General features: G+C 40.5%; 1 protein-coding gene across 2 annotated transcripts in view; it reads right to left on the bottom strand.

Moving 5' to 3' along the window:
- The window catches only part of RALA (RAS like proto-oncogene A), a 58,765-nt gene extending 42,718 nt beyond the window's left edge, over positions 1-16,047 (bottom strand). Inside the window, exons 1-2 of one of the 2 annotated variants that reach the window (XM_027539166.1) lie at positions 15,807-16,047; positions 1,121-1,222 (exon numbers count right to left, since the gene is read on the bottom strand). The gene's annotated coding sequence lies outside the window, so the exon portion shown is untranslated. The remainder of the gene's footprint in view (positions 1-1,120; positions 1,223-15,806) is intronic. The other variant, XM_027539165.1, reaches the window with a different exon arrangement.
- Between the last annotated feature and the right edge of the window lie 2,879 nt (positions 16,048-18,926).

Here is an 18,926-nt window from a genome sequence, read left to right as displayed (position 1 = left end):
GATGTCCAACTCAATGTGATTCATCTCCTTTATCAAAGTCCTGTTCATCCTCCTGTGGTCACTTCTGGGGAGTGCTCCCTGTCACTTCAGTGGGGGTTAAGTGCCTTCCCTCATGTGTGTCTAGCACAGTGCCTGGCACACAACAGTGCTTTTCACTCAATAAATATTTTATTAAACAAAACTTATGTTCAATATTCAATATACCTGTCTCCCCCAAAATGTTCTATACTTCTATTCCAAACTTTACACTGTAGTGAGAATAAATGGATGTCTATGAGCTTCAAATATTAAAAAAAAAAAAAACAACTATAATTTCTAAAGAAAAAAAACTCTCAATTACTGTCTTTCTTCTCTTTTTCACTTCATTTATGAGACCATTTTTGCCATCATGTCCCAGTTTTGGAATGAAGAAAACACACATTAGTAACAAATTTCATCTCAAAATTACTTTCATATGACTGCCTTAAAAGGGAATGTTTCTTTTTGAACCCATCTCCTCGATTGTGACACTGTGACACAGATTTCAAACAGAAGTTTATTGACTAATATAACAAAAATAACCTACAAAAAGGAATTTATCTTCTATTTATCCTTGGCCTAAGAGCTTTATTGTAACTGATAATACTTTATACTGACATTAAGTTGAAAACGAATTCTGACCCAAATGATGTTACAATTATAATCAAAAAAGCACTTCATGTTTTTAAGATTTAAGGAAACCTGGTCATATCATACTTCTTGATTTATCAGTAAAGAAACAGCAAAAGGCAATCCATAAGCAGAAACAGTTTCTTACATTTTGCACAAATCTGTCAGATAATGACATACATTCTACACTGCACAACACTGTTCTTAAGATGTTACTAAAATTTCACTAAGAACACAGAAAAGCTTACTATCTTACAGTTCTCTACGGCAGTAATGCTCTGATAAGGATTACTTCTGAGTTTTAAACAACCAAAAAAAGACCCTATAAATATTCTGGACTGTACATTTTAACTAGTCTTTTTTGATTGAAGAACACATTGTCGATATTTGTATCAAAGCTTTAAAGATGTAATAAAATTAGATACATTTTAAACTCATAAGAATAACAAAGAGTAGTTATTTCACTACTTACATTGAAAGAACAACCAAATGGACAGCTAGGATTTGGAGGAAAATGAGATGAAGGCTGAAACTAAAGTATTTCTGGAGTAATACAATCTTCTTCCTTTACTTCCTAATTTAAGAAAAAAGCAAGCAACTGTTAACTAGATAATCTTAAAAGTATTCACATATATTTTTATTTAAAACTTTAAGTTATGTTTCACTTAGTCTAGTAACAGCATTCTCTAAATACTTAGTAACTGACAGCACGGGACGTGGACCAGTCAAGTTGTGATAAACCTTAACACATCCATGATGGGAAAACCCTGGGAATTCAATCAAAGCTATAAAAGATAAAGTTCAGCTCCCCAAATCATCAAAGAGCCATATCTCCTGTTTACCAAGTATACTTAACACTCAATATACACACACCTGGTGTAGTGGTAAAGAACCTGTCTGCCAATGCAGGCGATGCGAGAGACATGGGTTTAGTCCCTGGGTTGGCAAGATCCCCTGGAGTAGGAAAATGGCAACCCACTCCAGTATTCTTGCCTGGAAAATCCCATGGAGAGAGGAGCCTGGTGGGCTACAGTCCACAGGATTGCAAAGAGTCGGACATAACTAAGCACACACACACATATGTATACGCACATCAAAAAATAATAGTAATAACCATGAGAATTTCTCAACAAGCCAGTAATCAAAATAAGCAACTGAGCCATCAGAAGCAGTATTTGGATAGGACGATATTTTAATTTCTGAGTTGTATTTGACAAAAATTGAGTTCAGAATTTCATGTCAAACAAATTCTTCAACTTAACTGAACAGTTAAAATTTTTTTTCTTGATAACCCAGAATCATAATGATCAACTATTACCCTGTTCTCAGAGGTGACTACGAATTTAGGGCAGTTTTCCCTAGATTCAATAGCTCTGGAAGATGGAACTCTAAATTCTAATGTCACGCTGTAGTCTTTCTGCCTCATCCTTTCACAGTTGTCCCTCACTGATCACTAACTGCCTACGTGCCTTCAGAGCACCTCTCCATCCCCAAAAACTGTCTGGAAGTAAATTACCAGGCTTATTGCACTAGATATAAAACGAGAGTAAGTAGGTTCTGAAAGACTTATTACTATGCTCTTGAGCACCGGACACATAATAGCCTTTAGCATTAGGACCTTACCTTTCTACTTTGGATGTTCAAAGGTATCTCCACCCCCCACCCTGTATGTTTTGAAACCTTACTTTCTAATTCTCAATGGGGAGCATCTTCTACCTCATAGGGTTGTGTTTGGAAGATTAAATGGAAATAATGAATCTGAAGTGTTTGGGTGAGGGCCTGGCCATGGAAGGAAAACTACAAATTCCAGTTACTTCCTTCTCCCTAAGTACATTTCATATTTCAAGTTGTAAAGTTTGACCCCAGATAAGTGAATGTTGCTGTATTATTTTTAGAAAAGTGTGACCAAGATGGTTAGGGAACTAACTAAATACATGAAGGATGTGTCTGAACAGGCAGATGCTTGGGAAGCTGGCAAGGGAGTTGCATGGCTGCCATCTTCAATTATTTGAAGACAGGTACATGTGAAAATGACTATTCTTGATTCTGTCAACAGATGCACTGTTTAACAGGGGCTCAAAAACATATTTGTGTGCTAAGTGCTTCTCCAGAGAAAAGAGGAATAAAGAGAAGCCATAAGGTAATAGACTACAGTTCAAAACAAGGATGGATTTTTAAATTAAGACATCCAGAAATAACACGTATTTCCACAATACCACTACAAGTGGTTAAGCAATGGCTAGTGGCTAAGGAGTTTTTGAGGAGATTTTTGTAAACAGTGGAAGAATGTATTAGCTGCCCTTTGAAGACCTGTTCTAACTCTGTAAGAGATGATACATTTTATACAGTCCAAAATCAGAAGCTCTTGTTTCTGCATTTATTTTCACACTAAAAATAACTCCTAAAGAATACTGGCAAAGTATAGACGCAACACAAGAGCCACAGTGTCCAAAATTATTTGTTTGACTTCATGATAGTACTTACATATCAGCTGTATGACTACTCAAGAGTTTAGATTAGAAATGCTCCGAGTGATGAAAAGTATTCTTTTTTGAGCAGGGAAATCACAACTGCATCAATAGCATCGTCACCATCACCATACACTCAATGTCATGAAAAGGAACTGGGAACAAGCCTTACTTTAGGGAAAAAAAAAAAAAACCGCTTTGAAGATGAATCACGTAACATATGGACACAGACAGAGCTTGAGAATCCAAGTAAATGAAAGAAGAGAGGAAGGAAACTAATTATAAAAATGCGTTTCAGCAATCTGTAGGAATGCAGGAACTCCAAGAGAGTTGGCTATAACCCCCACTCAGACAGCTAAAGAAAACTACATAAAAAAACACGCAAGAGAAGTACAGAAAAATCAGCCACAATTATCAAGTTATCACTGTTAATGTAGGTCCTCCCCTCACTTCCATGGGAGAGATACCTGGAATGTTTTAGCTTAAACCAAATATCACCTGTGTTTGGTTAGGTAAGAAAAAGTGCTACTAGTAAAGGCTACTTTAATCAGCTAACAAATGTGATTTCCCCCTTAAACTTCAGATATTAATATCCTATTCATTACTTTTGGTTTAATTTCATAAAAGTGAGCAAAAAATGACCCGTTGCCCCTAAAGAGGCATTAAACACAGTTTGTCTGCCAGCACGCCCTCTTCTTGTGGGAACCATTCTCTCCTATTACAGTTACAATGGGACTATATATACGGGCAGGACTACAAAGCAGGACAAGAGACACAGGCCGGCCAGAGTACTCTACTCCTTAAACGAGTGAGAGAGACAGGCTCTTTGATGAATCTGGAGATGAATGTGGCTACCACACAGTCTGCCAGTACGAAAAAAGAAAGAAGCAGAGCTGGGGAAGGAGACAAAGCCTGCACACTTCTGTTGTGCTTAAGGTAGCCTAAACCAGATTTCTGACTCTGACAACTGAATGAATGCTAACGGTTTATAGGGTCTCTATTTGCTTCTTACAGCTTAGAAAGGAAGAGTTTCTCACTGCTTAATGGCAGAATGAAGATAAAGGGGTCTACGCTGTCTTTGATTAGTCTTTAATTAATCTAGTACTTCAGTACTAGACATGTGGAAGAATTATAAACAGAAGATTTAGCTTTTATTCCAACTCTCCAAAAAGCCCCATGGCAAATTAGAAAAATTAAGCAAGGCTTGTGGTTAACTTCATTACACTCTAGGAGAAAATCTTTGAAAATCACAGATCTTAAGGACCTGTATCCAGAACTCACAAAGAACTCTTAAGACACAATGAGAAAAATAATCCAATTTTTAAAAACTGGGCAAAAGATTTCAGTAGACACTTCACTAAAGAAAACAGGTGGAAGACTAATAATAAGCACATGCAAAGATACACTATCATTCACTAGAGAAATGCAAATTAAATTCTCAACAAGATACTTATTTATACCCAACAGAATGGCAATACATTTTTTTAAAACATGATTAACAATTGTTCATGAAGATGCAGAGAAACAAGAATTCTCAAATACTGCTGGTGGGAATGCAAAATGATGTATTAAACATATGGCTACCACACAACCTAGAGGTTTCACTCTACATTACCAATGAGAAATGAAAACGTATGTCCATTAAAGACTTCTACATGAATGTTCATAGCAGGATTATTCACAATAACCAAAAACGGTAAACAATCCAAATGTCCATCAACCAGTAAAAGGATAAGCAAAATGTAGTATATTCATAGAATGGGAATTAACTACAAAGGGGTATAAGAGATTTTATACTAAAGAGATGAATATGTTTTAAAACTGGATTATGGTAATGATTTATACAACTCAGTAAAGTTACTAAAAAATCACTGTAAATCTAAAATGGGTGAATTTATGGTATGTAAACTATGTCTCAAAAGTTACTTAGAAAAAGTGAAAAGAGGCTAGAGAAGTCAAAGCAAGCAAGCAGAAATTATGAACCTTGACTGGGTCCTGGTTCAGAAGGAGAAAAACAGCCATTTAAGATGATAGGAGACAATTAATGAAATCTGAACTTGGACTAGATATTAGATGATGTAACGAAATTATTGCCAATTTTCTTAAATATTACAACAGTATTACGGTAATACAGGAGAATGTCTTCATCTTCAGGAGACGTAAACTCAAGTACATAGAGGTGAAATTTCATGTCTCCAACCTTCTTTCAAACAACTCAGAAAAATAAAACCATCTACACTTAAAAAGGTAAAGCAAATGTAGCAAAACAATAACTGGTGAATATAAAGTGATTAGTAACTACTGGCTTTCAACCCTGTACTCTTATTAACTTTTTTGTAAACTTTTCAAGGCAGCAAAGACCTACTGTATAGCCCAGGGAGCTATAGTCATTGTCCTGGGATAAACCATAATGGAAAAGAATATAAAAAAAGAAAGTGTCTGTGTGTGTGTGTATATATATATGAATTATTTTGCTGTACAGCAGAAATTAACACAACATTGAAAATCAACTACACTTCAATTAAAAAAAAGAAATCTTTCAAAGCACAAAGTTGGGGGAAAAGATTACTCATTTTATATTCTCTCTTTAAACATTGTTTTTATTGAGGTAATACTGGTTTACAACATTATATAAATTTCATCTGTACAACATGTTTCTACTTATATATCCTACAATGTGCTCACCAAGAATTTACTTTTCATCTGTCACCATACAGCTTATCCCCTTTATCTATTTTGCCCTCACCCCTGCCCCTTCCCTTCTGATAACTAGTACTCTGTTCTCTGAATTCGCTTTAGTTTGGTTTCTTCACTTTTTTTTTCTTTTTATATTCCACAAGAGTAAAATCAAAAGGTATTTATCTTTCTCTGACTTTAATGTTGTTACAGATGGCAAGATTTCATCTTTTTCATGGCTGAGTATTATCTTGTGGTGTATGTGTGTGTGACTGCATGTGTGTGTGTGTCTGTGTACACCACATCTTCTTTACCCATTCATCTGCTGATAGGCACTGAAGCTGTTTCTAAATCTTGACAATCATAAATGAGGCTGTGATGAACCTAGCAGTGCATACATGTTTTTGAATTCGTGTTTTCACATTGTTTCGATAAATACCCAGAAGTGGAACACCTAGATTATATGGTAGCTCTATTCTAGACTTTTTGAGGAGTGTCCATACTATTTTTGATAGTGGCTGCACCAAAAGACCGGAGAAGGCAATGGCACCCCATTCCAGTACTCTTGCCTGGAAAATCCCATGGACGGAGGAGCCTGGTAGGCTGCGGTCCATGAGGTGGCTAAGAGTCAGACACGATTGAGCAACTTCACTTTGACTTCTCACTTTCATGCACTGGAGAAGAAAATGGCAACCCACTCCAGTATTCTTGCCTGGAGAATCCCAGGGACAGAGGAGCCTAGTGGGCTGCTGTCTATGGGGTCACCCAGAGTTGGACCCGACTGAAGCGACTTAACAGCAGCAGTAGCAGCACCAAAAGACGCTTGTTCCTTGGAAGAAAAGCTATGACAAACCTAGAAAGCATATTAAAAAACAGAGAAATCTGTTGCCAACAAACCTTTGCTAACAAAGGTCCATATAGTCAAAGCTATGGTTTTTCCCGTAGTCAAGTATGGATGTAAGAGTTGGATCATAAAGAAGGCTGAGAGCCAAAGAACTGATGCTTTCAAGCTGTGGTGCTGGAAAAGACTCTTGAGGGTCCCTTGGACAGCAAGGAGATCAAACCAGTCAATCCTAAAAGAAATCAACCTTGAATACTCATTTGGAAAGACTGATGCTGAAGCTCCAATACTTTGGCCACCTCATGCAAAGGGTCAACTCATTGGAAAAGACCCTGATGCTGGTAAAGATTGAAAGCAAGAGGAGAAGGGATGAAAGAGGATGAGATGGTTGGATGGCCTTACTGACTTGATGGACATGAAGTTTGGCAAACTCTGGGAGATGCTGAAGGACAGAGAAGCCTGGAGTGCTGCAGTCCACAGGTCGCAAAGAGTCAGACTCGACTTAGTGACTAAACAACAACCAACAATGTGTAAGGATCCCCTTTTTTCCCCGCATCCTTGCCAACACTTGTGGTTTCTTGCCTTTTTGATAAAAGTCATTCTAGCAGGTGTGATGGAGAAGGCAATGGCACCCCACTCCAGTACTCTTGCCTGGAAAATCCAACGGACGGAGGAGCCTGGTAGGCTGCAGTCTATGGGGTTGCGAAGAGTCGGACACGACCAAGTGACTTCACTTTCACGCAATGGAGAAGGCAATGGCAACCCACTCCAGTGTTCTTGCCTGGAGAATCCCAGGGATGGCGGAGCCTGGTGGGCTGCCGTCTCTGGGGTTGCACAGAGTCGGACACGACTGAAGCAACTTAGCAGCAGGTGTGAGGTGATATCTCACTGTGTTTTGATCTGCATGTCCCTAGTAACTGGTGACACTGAACATCTTTTCGTGGAGCACTCATTTTAAAATGCAAATGTAATAGGACTCACCAATATAGTTCACTGTGCATTTCAGAAAGAGGCAGAGATGAGGTATACTGTCATCTCTTTGGCTGATACAAAGATCAAATGAAATCACATACACAAAAGTGCTAAGTGTCAATTTTAAAAAATTTAGTCACTTACACTTTGTGCCTTCCTAGAACAGAAACACACAATTAAATCTAGCATCACATTTGATCACTCCTGTCTACAACTAGAGTTCCTCAATTTTGTAGTCAACACTGTACAAACAATTCTTCAAAGCACTGTCAGTGTTCAATATGAATAATTCCCTTTCACCACTCTAATTTGGGTATTTTGTCTTTCTACTCACTATACCACAATCTGTTAACAGTGTACTTTTAAACAATTTAGAGTTTTAATGGCTTAAATTCAGACACAGTAATGTAAGACAGGGATCCTGTTATGAATCAAAAGGACTGTTCACCTGGGAAGTTCAAACAAAAAGCACTGAATTAAACACTTTAAAAGTAAATTTATTGGTATGTGAATTATACCACATAAAATTGACAAATTCATTAAAAAAAAAAAACAAACCAGCCTCCCCATCCCCACCCCAATAAGCAAAGGACATAAAAAGACAGTTGACAGGATTAAAAAAAATCAATGACTAATGAATGTGCAAAAAGTTCAAACAGTTGTAACCAAATATATGTATATATATAAACTTTAACAAAACATAAGAACAAGGGTGGGTTTGATAATCTGGCCAAAGCAAAGGACAAGAAAAGACAGAGCAAATGGTCAAGCTTTATTTTATTCTGAGGGATCAAGAAAGCTCAGCAAATAAGAATAAATGAAGTAAGAGACATAGAGAATTATTTTAGTTGCAGTGTAGACACATGAAATAGGAGAGCTTAGAGACTGACAGGGTAGTAGTAAAGTTACGGATAGTCCAAGCGCTAAGAGACTAGGGCTGGTGTCCCAGAAACTTAGGATCTCAGAGGACAGGGAGTTTCTGTCACAGGAAAGTGTTTTAGGCAGAAAGATGAAGGAAGACGAAATGTCCTCAGACTAAAAAGATGGGGGCAGGGGAAGTAAGGCAGAAAACAGAAAACAGAAAAGATCAGCCAACTGCAAGCCCAGATATCAGGGTAGCAGCATGTAGCAGAGGATGAGACCTGAGGATCCTCGGGGCAGGAGAGCCCCCAACCACCACCTGCCCAAGGTAGAACTGTGGATTAGGAGGCAACAAGACCCACAGATAAAAAGGCAACATAGATCCCAGGAAAAAGTGGAGACAGATGACTGGCCACAGACCAAGAGTACTCAGCTGGGGGGCGAGAGCTCCTCAACCTAGAGACCTACCAGCGTTTCTGGGACAACGAAGATGGACTTACAGGCCACAGACTGGGATTTGAGGGGACTTCTAGGGAAGCACAAGGGACAAGAAATTAATAAATATCCCATCACCCTGCACTCCTGGGAAAGGAAATAGAATGACTAAAACAGAAAATGAGATGTGGACTGCAAGTTCACAAAAAGGACCTACACAATCTTGAAATTATAAGAATCTACAGAAAATATGCTACTTGAACTTTCTGGGTGAAGTAGATAGCAGTGAAATGAACGTGTTCTCCAGAACATGGGAGACTGAGCACTGGTGTGTGTCCATCGCTGCCATGGGAATGCAATGTGCCCAGGATCCCAGCATCTGATTCCACACCAACATATACCTCCAGCCAGAGGCCTAGAGCATTTACAAATGAATTCTGGAGGCCAAATGGACCCAGGCCCTACAAACTTGCCTACAATTACCCCGTATCTGTGTACCATGGGCCACCCCATGGATTACTCATCTAATTACAAATCTGACTTGCCTTATTGACTAAGGACTTAAGCCATAATCACATCAATACAAGGTGAGCCTAATTCATCTGCTAGGCACAGAAACCACTTAAAGACCATGAAAGCCTAGAAGGAAGCTCTTAGATTTTCATAGACCTATGGCTGCTTTTAACCTGTGGCACCCATGACTCACTGAGTGAAGATTACAGTGGGGTTTGGAAGAATTATATGGAGAGGCAGGAACAGAACTCAGGAATGGTTGTATGAACTGGGAAACTAAGGATCAGTACCTCATCTCGACTGTCATTACACTTTGCTGCTGCCCACTAGGTAAGTCAAGCTTCCTGCCTCTTGTATCTATCGACATTAGTATCGCAGAAATAGTGAAGGACTGTAGTCATGGCAAGGAATTTCCAGTTAAATTAATATCCAGTGTAATGTTTATCTTTGTACATGCACAGGGAAGATAATACAATGAACAATCAGCATCTCTATCAAAGACACTCTTAACACTACTATTTAACATAGTTCTGGAGATAGTAATCAATGCAATTAGATATGACAAACAGAAATATAAACACTGGAAAAGAAAAGGATAAAACCTTTATTTATAGGTGATATAACTATATATTGCAAAGAGTCAGACACAACTGAGTTACTGAACAACAAGTAACTGTATATCTGGGCCAAAGAGAAGCAATGATAAAATACAATGGATAAGAAAATTCTGTTTATAATAGTAACAACAAAAGACAAAATAAAAAATATGTAGGAATAAACATGAAATGTTCAAAACTTTTGTAAAGTAAATATAAATCATTCTGCAGAGACAAAATAGTGGATGTAAGAAAATGAAAAGATTTCGCTTATTTAAGATTAAGGTGTTCCAACATCATCAAGAGATCAGTTCTAAGTTAAATAGTAAGTTTAATGAGATCTCAATAAAAATAGTGAGCTTTTCAATGGACTAGACAAACTGATGCTAGAGTTCAAATAAAAAAAATAAGACATGCAAGACTAGTAAAGCCCTACCAGATACTGAATCATATACAAAGCCTTTATGATTAAAACAGTGAAGTACTTACTGGTACAGGAATAGTCAGACATACAAAAGAATGAAACACACCCAATTACATATGGAAATCTAGCACATGATAAAGGGAGCAAAGTTTTTTCTTAGAAGTAGCATTAGAACAACTAGAAAGTCATGTGGAAAAGATAAAATTAGATCCATTCCTTACATCAAAACAGAAATACTCCAAATGGATCACAGAACTGAATGCTCTCTATATTATAAATAAAACTGTTTTAGTACTGAAGAAAGCATGGCTAAATTCCTCTCTAACCTGTGGGTACCAAAAAGGCTCTCTATGACTAAAAATCTAGATGCAATAAATTTAATATATTTTATTACACAGAAACAAATTTTTGCAAGTCAAAAGAAAAAAAAAACAAACACACGTACCACTAGCAATGCCAAAAGATAACTGGGTAAAGTATCTGCAATATGTGGCAAAGCTAAATGACTAATATTCATAAATATAAAGAACTTTTAAACTCTGAGGAGAAAAGACCAAAATTTATTTAGAAAGTGAGCAAATAACGTGAACAACTTTAAACATACAAAGAAATGGCCCTTAAACATATGAAAAAATGTTCAATTCACTTGTAATATGAGAAATACAAATTAAAACTACACTGAGATACCATTTCTCATCTTTCAGATTAGCAGAAGCTGCAGTACTCATATACCACAGGTAGGAATTCAAAATACTACAATCCTATAGAAGAAAAATTTGGCAAATCTAACAAATCTTACACATGCATTTACTCTGAAGATATGCTTTCACAGTACAAAGAAACAAAGATTAGCATTATAACATCATCTGTAATTGAAAGATACTAGATATTACTTGGGGTTTCCCTGGTGGCTCAGAGGTTAAAGCGTCTGCCTCCAATACAGGACACCTGGGTTCTATCCCTGGGTTGGGAAGATCCCCTGGAGGAGGAAATGGCAACCCACTCCAGTATTCTTGCTTGGAGAATCCCATGGACGGAGGAGCCTGGTAGGCCACAGTCCACAGGGTCGCAGAGTCGGACACAACTGAGCGACTTCACTTCACTTCAGATATTACTTGTAGTGTAGTGTGTTAGTACTCAGTCCTGTTCACATCTTTGTGACCCAATGGACTGTAGCCCCTCAGGCTCCTCTGTCCTCGGAATTCTCCAGGCAAGAATGGAGTGGGTTGCCATTCCCAACCCCGGGATCAAGCCCTGGTCTCCTGCATTCCAAGTAGATTCTTTACCATCTGAGCCACCAGGAATAAAGATGTCATTAAGAACTGAGGAAATGTGGGAACTTCTGACAAAGTCCTGTGTAGGCTTTTAAGAATGCATGGGTATACTATAGACTGTGGTCAACAAAATTTATAATAGGCTAATGAAGGCACTGTCCATAGTAGTATAAGGTAGATTTTATGGCAGATCACAAGGGGAGTAACTAGCCCAGTCTTGAAAGCTGTTTTTTTGCGTGTTGTTTTGAGGGATGGAGTTGAGAGAAAAAAAATCGAATCAAGATACAATTTTTGGAGAGGTATAAGTTAAACTTATATATGAAATTAAGGATAAAAGGAATTTGGATTTTTTTAATTAGCAAGAAGGAGGTGTCAAAGGGTTTTAAGCATGGGAATATCAAGACTGCTCTAACCCCCAAACTGTGGCGAAAAGACTGGGCGGGGAGACCCCAATCAGAGGCTGAAAGGCTGCTACAAGAATCCAGAATAGATCCAGATAGGGCAGCAGAACTAAAGCATCTGCAACCACTCAGTAGTGGGGCAGCCTCATTTTCAATGGATTACTATGCTAGCTTCTCAACTGCACAAGAAAGCAGAGATCCTGTGGTTTAAAGACTACAATTATGATCTATTTAGAAACTGGGGATCTTTGCCCCACCTTCACAGTGTATTTGGGGGTAGAAGTCATTTCATAATCCTGCTGTGTTTTATTCTCCAAGATGACATTGACAAACCCCGATATGTAGTTTCAATAAGTGAATTCTGCAATGAAACTGGATCCCAGACTTCAAAGAGATTATGTGTGTCAAGCATTATGTCCGTCTACTCAATCTGATACAGGACTCTAGTTGTGGTGTATTTAAGAATACTCATGTATTTTATGGAAGCCTGCTTTTTGGGTCAGAGAGAATACCCTCTGATGTTGAGAAATTAAGTTTTCACCTGCAGATGTAATAAGTCAAAGATGCAAATTCTTTTCTATAATTTATTCAAACATCTTTAAGAACTCAAAGCTTTAATTTCGTTTTTTCTATATTTTAACCAAATCCTTATGAGTGCAATAAAGTAGTAAGAAAGATGTTTCAGAGCTAAAGAAAACAAAACGAATAACTGTCACTAATGGGGGCTGGAGGATAAGTTCCCGTATCTCCTTCGGTCCAAGAAAGAGCTAAAAAACAAGATTTCAGGAAAGGTCACCACAAACAAGCCTCCAATAGTCTTCTCAAATAGGGACTATTCAGCTACTTGAAAGGTAAAAAGTAATCATCAAACACTAAAGTTGAGTTCCTAATAGTTTACTCTCCCAGGACATTTACATGAACAACACCCAACCATTTTTTCATCATGGCACATGCAGAAGGGGATGACATATGAAATACCATAAACAGATGACTGGCTGCTGTCTGAAGCCACCTGGCCAGGGTCAGTGGTTACCCCAGGCCCCATCTGATGGGCAAGAATACTGAGGAGATCAGTATCTTTGCTTTCTTAAAGCTCAGCTAAATCAAAAATTGAATTTTTTTCCCCCAGTCTTTTAGGATTAATTGCAATAGCCAATGCTCTCAGCAATCATTACTTCAAAATCCAGATGATATTACTCACTAGTGGCCCAGCTTCCAGCAATTAACTTCATTTAGCCTTAGTAAACTATGGAAAAGTTACCTCCTGTAGTGTAGAGATTAAAAATAATACAAGTAAAGTTCTTATCACAGTGCTTGGCAGGCAATCAATGTAGGAGGACTGCTAGGGTTGTTAAAATAAGGGAAATCTGACCTCTGTATAGTGGTTATGTCACTGAGATAAGAAACTGCAGGCTTCGGTCTCCTTAGTGTCTAAAATGAAAAATTTCATAAAACAATGAAAACCATGAACCGTCTCCCTAATTCTTCAAAATCACAATCTTTTCCCCATGAATACTCACAGCCTCTTAATCCAATATTTTAAAAGTAACTGTCTTTGCAATCCATGTACATGTGCATATTACACTGGTACACACAGATACGAGAAGTGATACTGATATATTTATTTCTGTTCTGCAGAAGCTAAGCTTGGAAAACCAGTGCAGGACCAGACATGGAGAGAAAAGAAGGTATCAGCGCTTTTTTATCTGAACCTCACTACAGTGAAAATAATCCAACCATCCACAGGCAAAAATTATCTCCCTGCAAAAATGGTAGACAACATTCTTTCCTATAATTAGCCCCCTTTCACTGAAAGCCCCGCAAAGAAAGTGTTGTATGAAGAATTACTTCAAAATAATTGATACAGATGACTGCACACTCAGCAGACACACTGGAGAACAGCATCTGGATCGCTGAAAAATCGTGTGAAAGTGGCTAATCGGTAAGTCATGTCAAGGTCATAACAAGAGAACTTGTTATGTCAGACTTCATGCACCCATGGGGAAAAAAAAAATGAGCCATTATAAGCAATTTTGCAATGTACCACACTATCCCACAGTGGTAACTCCCAATTCTCTCTGTTTGATTAAGATAGGGTATGGTTACAAACTCCAAATGCAATTTACTATCACCAGGAAATCCTGATAATCCTGGGCAAAAAAAGCTCAAGTGTAAACATTTCCCACTGAATACAAGTTATTATAATACTCAATCACAACACCCCAAATATAATTTTAATCTTTCATGGTAGGATAGTTTTGGAAGGATGGCAAAGGATTCTTCTTGATTTGTCCTTTGACCATGCTAAAGAACGGAAAGACAAAGCAAAATCTGCATGTGCCCCCAAACTGAAACAAAAACACACAAAAAAACACCTTAGCCCAACAAAATAAATGACTACTAGAAGGCAACTGTGAGATCACCTACACATTCATTCACTCGGTGAAGAATTGTGTGAATAACTTCTATATTCTGGGCACATGCCATGTAAGCACAGGGATGAGAAAGACATGACTCTGACCCTGAAGAAATTAAAAAACTAAAAATAATGTTTTAAGAATCACAAGTCATTTTATAATATTGCATTAATAGAGACAAAAACGTAAGCTAATAAGACACACTGAAATACACTAATAAACATAAGCTAAGAGGAATACCTTTCCTTTAGTGGAAATGAGTTTACTAATGAAATGTGTTATTCAATATGTGGAGCATGATTAAAGTCGGAATTTATTTCCAGGACAAGAATTAACTCATGACACATATTTTATAACGATCCTCCCCCCCCCCCGCCTCCCCGCTCCCGACACAATTCGTAAATTAGGTGCTTTTTAGCTTGACAGGTAGGGCGTGGTCCTGGAGTTCTCAAACAACGTCAATGACACTTGGATGAGCTCTCACAAGTCTGGACATTCAGGTTCCCAAGAAAAGGCCAGTCAACTCCCTGATTCTCCCTAAACCTTGAAACAACACTGCCACCTCTCTGCGCCCTCACCTCCGCCCACTTACACACAGATACCCAGCCTGGAGCACACACATCACATCTTTCACTTTTGGAAAACCTTTAGAACGAACCACGGAGGAAACACCCCCTTGCTCAAAACACCCTTATCGCGTCCTCGCTTCAGAGGCTTGATTCCTGACTATTGGCTAAACCTGTGCAAGAGCTCTGGACCAGCTATTTAGTTCAGTGCGGACCATCTAATGACTTCAACCTGTAAAACCCGTTCCTTTAACTGGCACAAAACCCTACCAGAGATGTTTAAAAAGCAACTGCCCGCAAACAGACAAGGAGTGGAAGAAAGGGGAGGGGAGAGGGGCGGAGTGAGGCGCGGGGACTGCGGCGACGGGTCCCCCAGGTCGCGGGCACCGCCCAGGCGGGGACCTCGGCGCGGCGGGCCAGAGATGCAGGGTGACCTTCCGACGAGGCCAACTCAAAGGGGTGCCGGGCTCGGGGGACCCCGCCGCAACCGCCCGCTCTCGAGAGGTGCAATAGTCCGCACAGCGGCGAACACGGCGCCCCGGATTCCAGCTCGGGCTCGTCCCGCAGCTGGTTCCCGGGCAGAACGCGGGAGGTGCAATCTCGGCGTCCGGGCCCTGCGCCTGGGCCTCGGATCGCCGCCGCCCAGACACACCCCCGCCGCCCGGGCGGGCGGCCCCAACCCCTCCCGGGCCGGCCCGGGTGGGCACCGCTCACCTGCACCGCAAGCCGGTCAGCCGCCCCGTGGGCTCCGGAAGCCGCGGCTGAGCTGGCTCCAGCCGGACAGTGCTCCGCTCTTGTAGTCTAGGAGGCTCCGCGCCGGGAGCGGCAAAAGGAAGAGTCCGACAGGCGGCGGTGGAGCCTGGGCGGCAGGAGGAGGTGGAGGAGGACTCCGGGCGCTCCGCTCTCGGGAGATCCACCCTCCTCCTGGCCGCTCTGCAGCAGCTGCCGCCGATCACTTCCGGGGCGCTGGGGAGTGGGGCGGAGCCGGCTGGGAAGCAACTTCCTGTCTGCGAGCTGAGAGGAGGGTGGGGGGCCGGGGCTGGAGAACAATGGCCGGAGGGCGCGGGCTCTCCTGTGTCCACTCTCTGAGTGTTGAGGGCGGGCTTCACGGCCTTTAGGGCGGCTCCACCCCCGGCTCTCTGCGCCGGCGAGGTGAAGTCACCTCCCGGGGGCCCGGGAGTGGCCGCGGGCCTCGCTGAGTTTCCCGGATCTCGGCGCCACGACGTCCTTGTCTGTCTTCTGGGGACCAGGAGGGGGTTTTTGGAAGGAGGGGGAGAGCGGAGGCCGCCATCTTGCTTCTAGAGGGCAGCCCCTTCTCCCGGGGCGTCCTAGGGTGGAGGCAACTCTAATGTGACCGGGGTTTCCCGAATGGAGCCGGCGACGTGGCTCGTCGCGGGCCGAATCCCGGGAGATGAGTCAGTCGCCTGCTCTGCCTGGAGGGTCTGGTGGCCGCCCTGGGCCTCCTATTCTCCTGCTGATCCCTAGAGAACTCTTCATCGGCGGATAGCCTGGGATCCTTTCCTGAGGATTCCTGAGCCTCCTACGACACTGCGGCTCTGATGTCTTGGTGTGGCATTGAGATCAACCCGTAGCTTCATCGTGTAATTTGGGAACCTAAATTGGAAGTAGTTCCACTAAATCGTTTGTTTTATTTAATCCATCCACAGGTTCGAAATAAGATCGTTAGACTAACATCCGTTAGCAGCTACAGTCTTGTCTCTTGATACTTAACTCCCTTCTCCAGCCTCCCCACCCTCCAACTGAGTATCAACTCTGCGCTTGACACAGTCCATTCAAAGGATGCCCAGTCTAATGAAAACAAATAATTATGGTTGGAAGTGTAGTATATCAAGATGTAGAGAGAAAAGAATGGGTGAGTTTACTGAAACTGCTTTAAGCTTTTAATGTGGGGATTTTACAGCACCAAAAAGGGGTGGAGTGGCAAATCCAGATCCTGACGTGCAGCAAAGGAACAAATAGTATTGAAAAGTCTGAGAAGTAATTCGATTTCAAGCCTGGGCTGCTGAAAAAGATGAATCTGAAGTAGTAGACAGGAGCCAAACATGAACCGTCTTATGCTGTGCTGAGGCAATGCATAGAGGAATGACCTTGGACAGATTGATAATACAATTTAAGTTGGTGGATAGATTAGCTGAGGGGAGGAGCAGGGCAAGCAGAGAGCTTGTAGACCAGGGGCCATTACAGAAACCAAGAGAAAAGAACCATAATGTGCGTGGCAGTGAAAATCCAAAGATGAATTCCTAAAGTACAGGATGCCAAGTGAACTGGTTATGATAATTGATTCATGGGGGGCAGGTGCTTGCTGGGTAAAAGAATAGAAATGACTATAAGTATGCCTTGTCCTGCTTTTGGGGGAAGGATAAAGGTGTATTTTACAAATAGGGAAGGATTGGGATGGGGTAGGGTGCAGAAAATAAGTGCCATTTTGGACCTGGTGGACTTTAAGCATGGATGGTGCTGTCTAATGGCAGTTGCTATATATATCTAGAGCTCTGGGTAGGATGTGGTATGAAGTAACAAACACCACAGGCTTGTATTACCACATTCAAGCCAACTGTGCAGTCTCACTTCATTGAGCACAGATTTAAAACCACTTCTCCTTTCTCCCTACTTTTTCTTGGGAAAAATGGTGAAATATTACATTTAAAAAATCCCCATGTGGTGATATATGCCTAATGGCCTTCTAAGGACAATAAAAGTTAGGCTTGTGCCAGTTGCTAAATTGCTTCAGTCATGTCTGACTCTGAGATCCCATGGACTGTTGTCCACCAGGCTCCTCTGTCCATGGGGGTCTCAAGGCAAGACTACTGAAGTGGGTTGACATTTCCTTCTCCAGGGGATCTTTCTGACCCGGGATCGAACCCACATCTCCTGTGTCACTGCATTGCAGGCAGATTCTTTACCACTGAGCTATCTGGGAAGCCTATAAAAGTTAGGTTTGCAAAAGCTGAATATGACAATTATAACTAGGATAGCATAGTATTTTTAAGAGTCTTTGATTTTTATTAAAAGCAGATGAGTATTTATTTATTTGGCCTCATGGTACACCATGGGGGATCATAGTGCCCTGACCAGGGATCAAACCTACGTCCTCTGCTTTAGGAGTGCAGAGTCTTAACCACTGAACTGCCAGGGAAATCCCTATCTTACTTTAATTAAATTTTAAAAATTTAATAATTGACAAGGCATTAGTTAAACTGGCCATAGATGGAGGATTGAGGATGGTAGACTGCAGAGATACCTGTTGAATGGAGAACTAGAAGGAGGATGACTTTCAGAAGAGTGAGCAATGGAAACACAATGAAAGACAACTTCAAGTTAGTCAGCCTGTCTCAGCTGCTTCTTGGTTGTTTACAGCTATGCTAACCTAGCTTAAAACAGTCAGAAATAGAATGGATCATTTTTGAGCAGAGGCTTCAGAAAGCCACAAATAGCAAAAGCCCTATAAATAATAGCTACAGCAACAAACCAAAGACTAATTATTAGTTATTCTATATTCCTGTATAACAGCATTTTTTAAATACACACAAAAATAAACTCTCACCTTTAGTTCTTAGATTATTCAAATACATTATTCTCAATTTTCCTGGAATAGAATTACATTTAGGTGTAGTAAACAACCATGTAATGGATAATATACTTAACTCTAAATGAGAACAATGATCTTGAGGTCCAAAGTTCTTTTCACCATATGACCCCAGCAAAGTCATTTAACCTCTCAGTGCCCTAGCTTCTTTGACTATAAAATAGAGTTAATAATAACTTTCTACCAGTCTGCCTCTCAGAGATATTACAAGAAATAACATATATTGC

This window comes from Bos indicus x Bos taurus, chromosome 4, assembly GCF_003369695.1.
Source record: "Bos indicus x Bos taurus breed Angus x Brahman F1 hybrid chromosome 4, Bos_hybrid_MaternalHap_v2.0, whole genome shotgun sequence".
In the NCBI taxonomy this organism is placed as follows: Eukaryota; Metazoa; Chordata; class Mammalia; order Artiodactyla; family Bovidae; genus Bos; species Bos indicus x Bos taurus.
The sequence above is the reverse complement of the archived record's forward strand: the minus strand, read 5'-3'. Positions and strand labels throughout refer to the sequence as shown.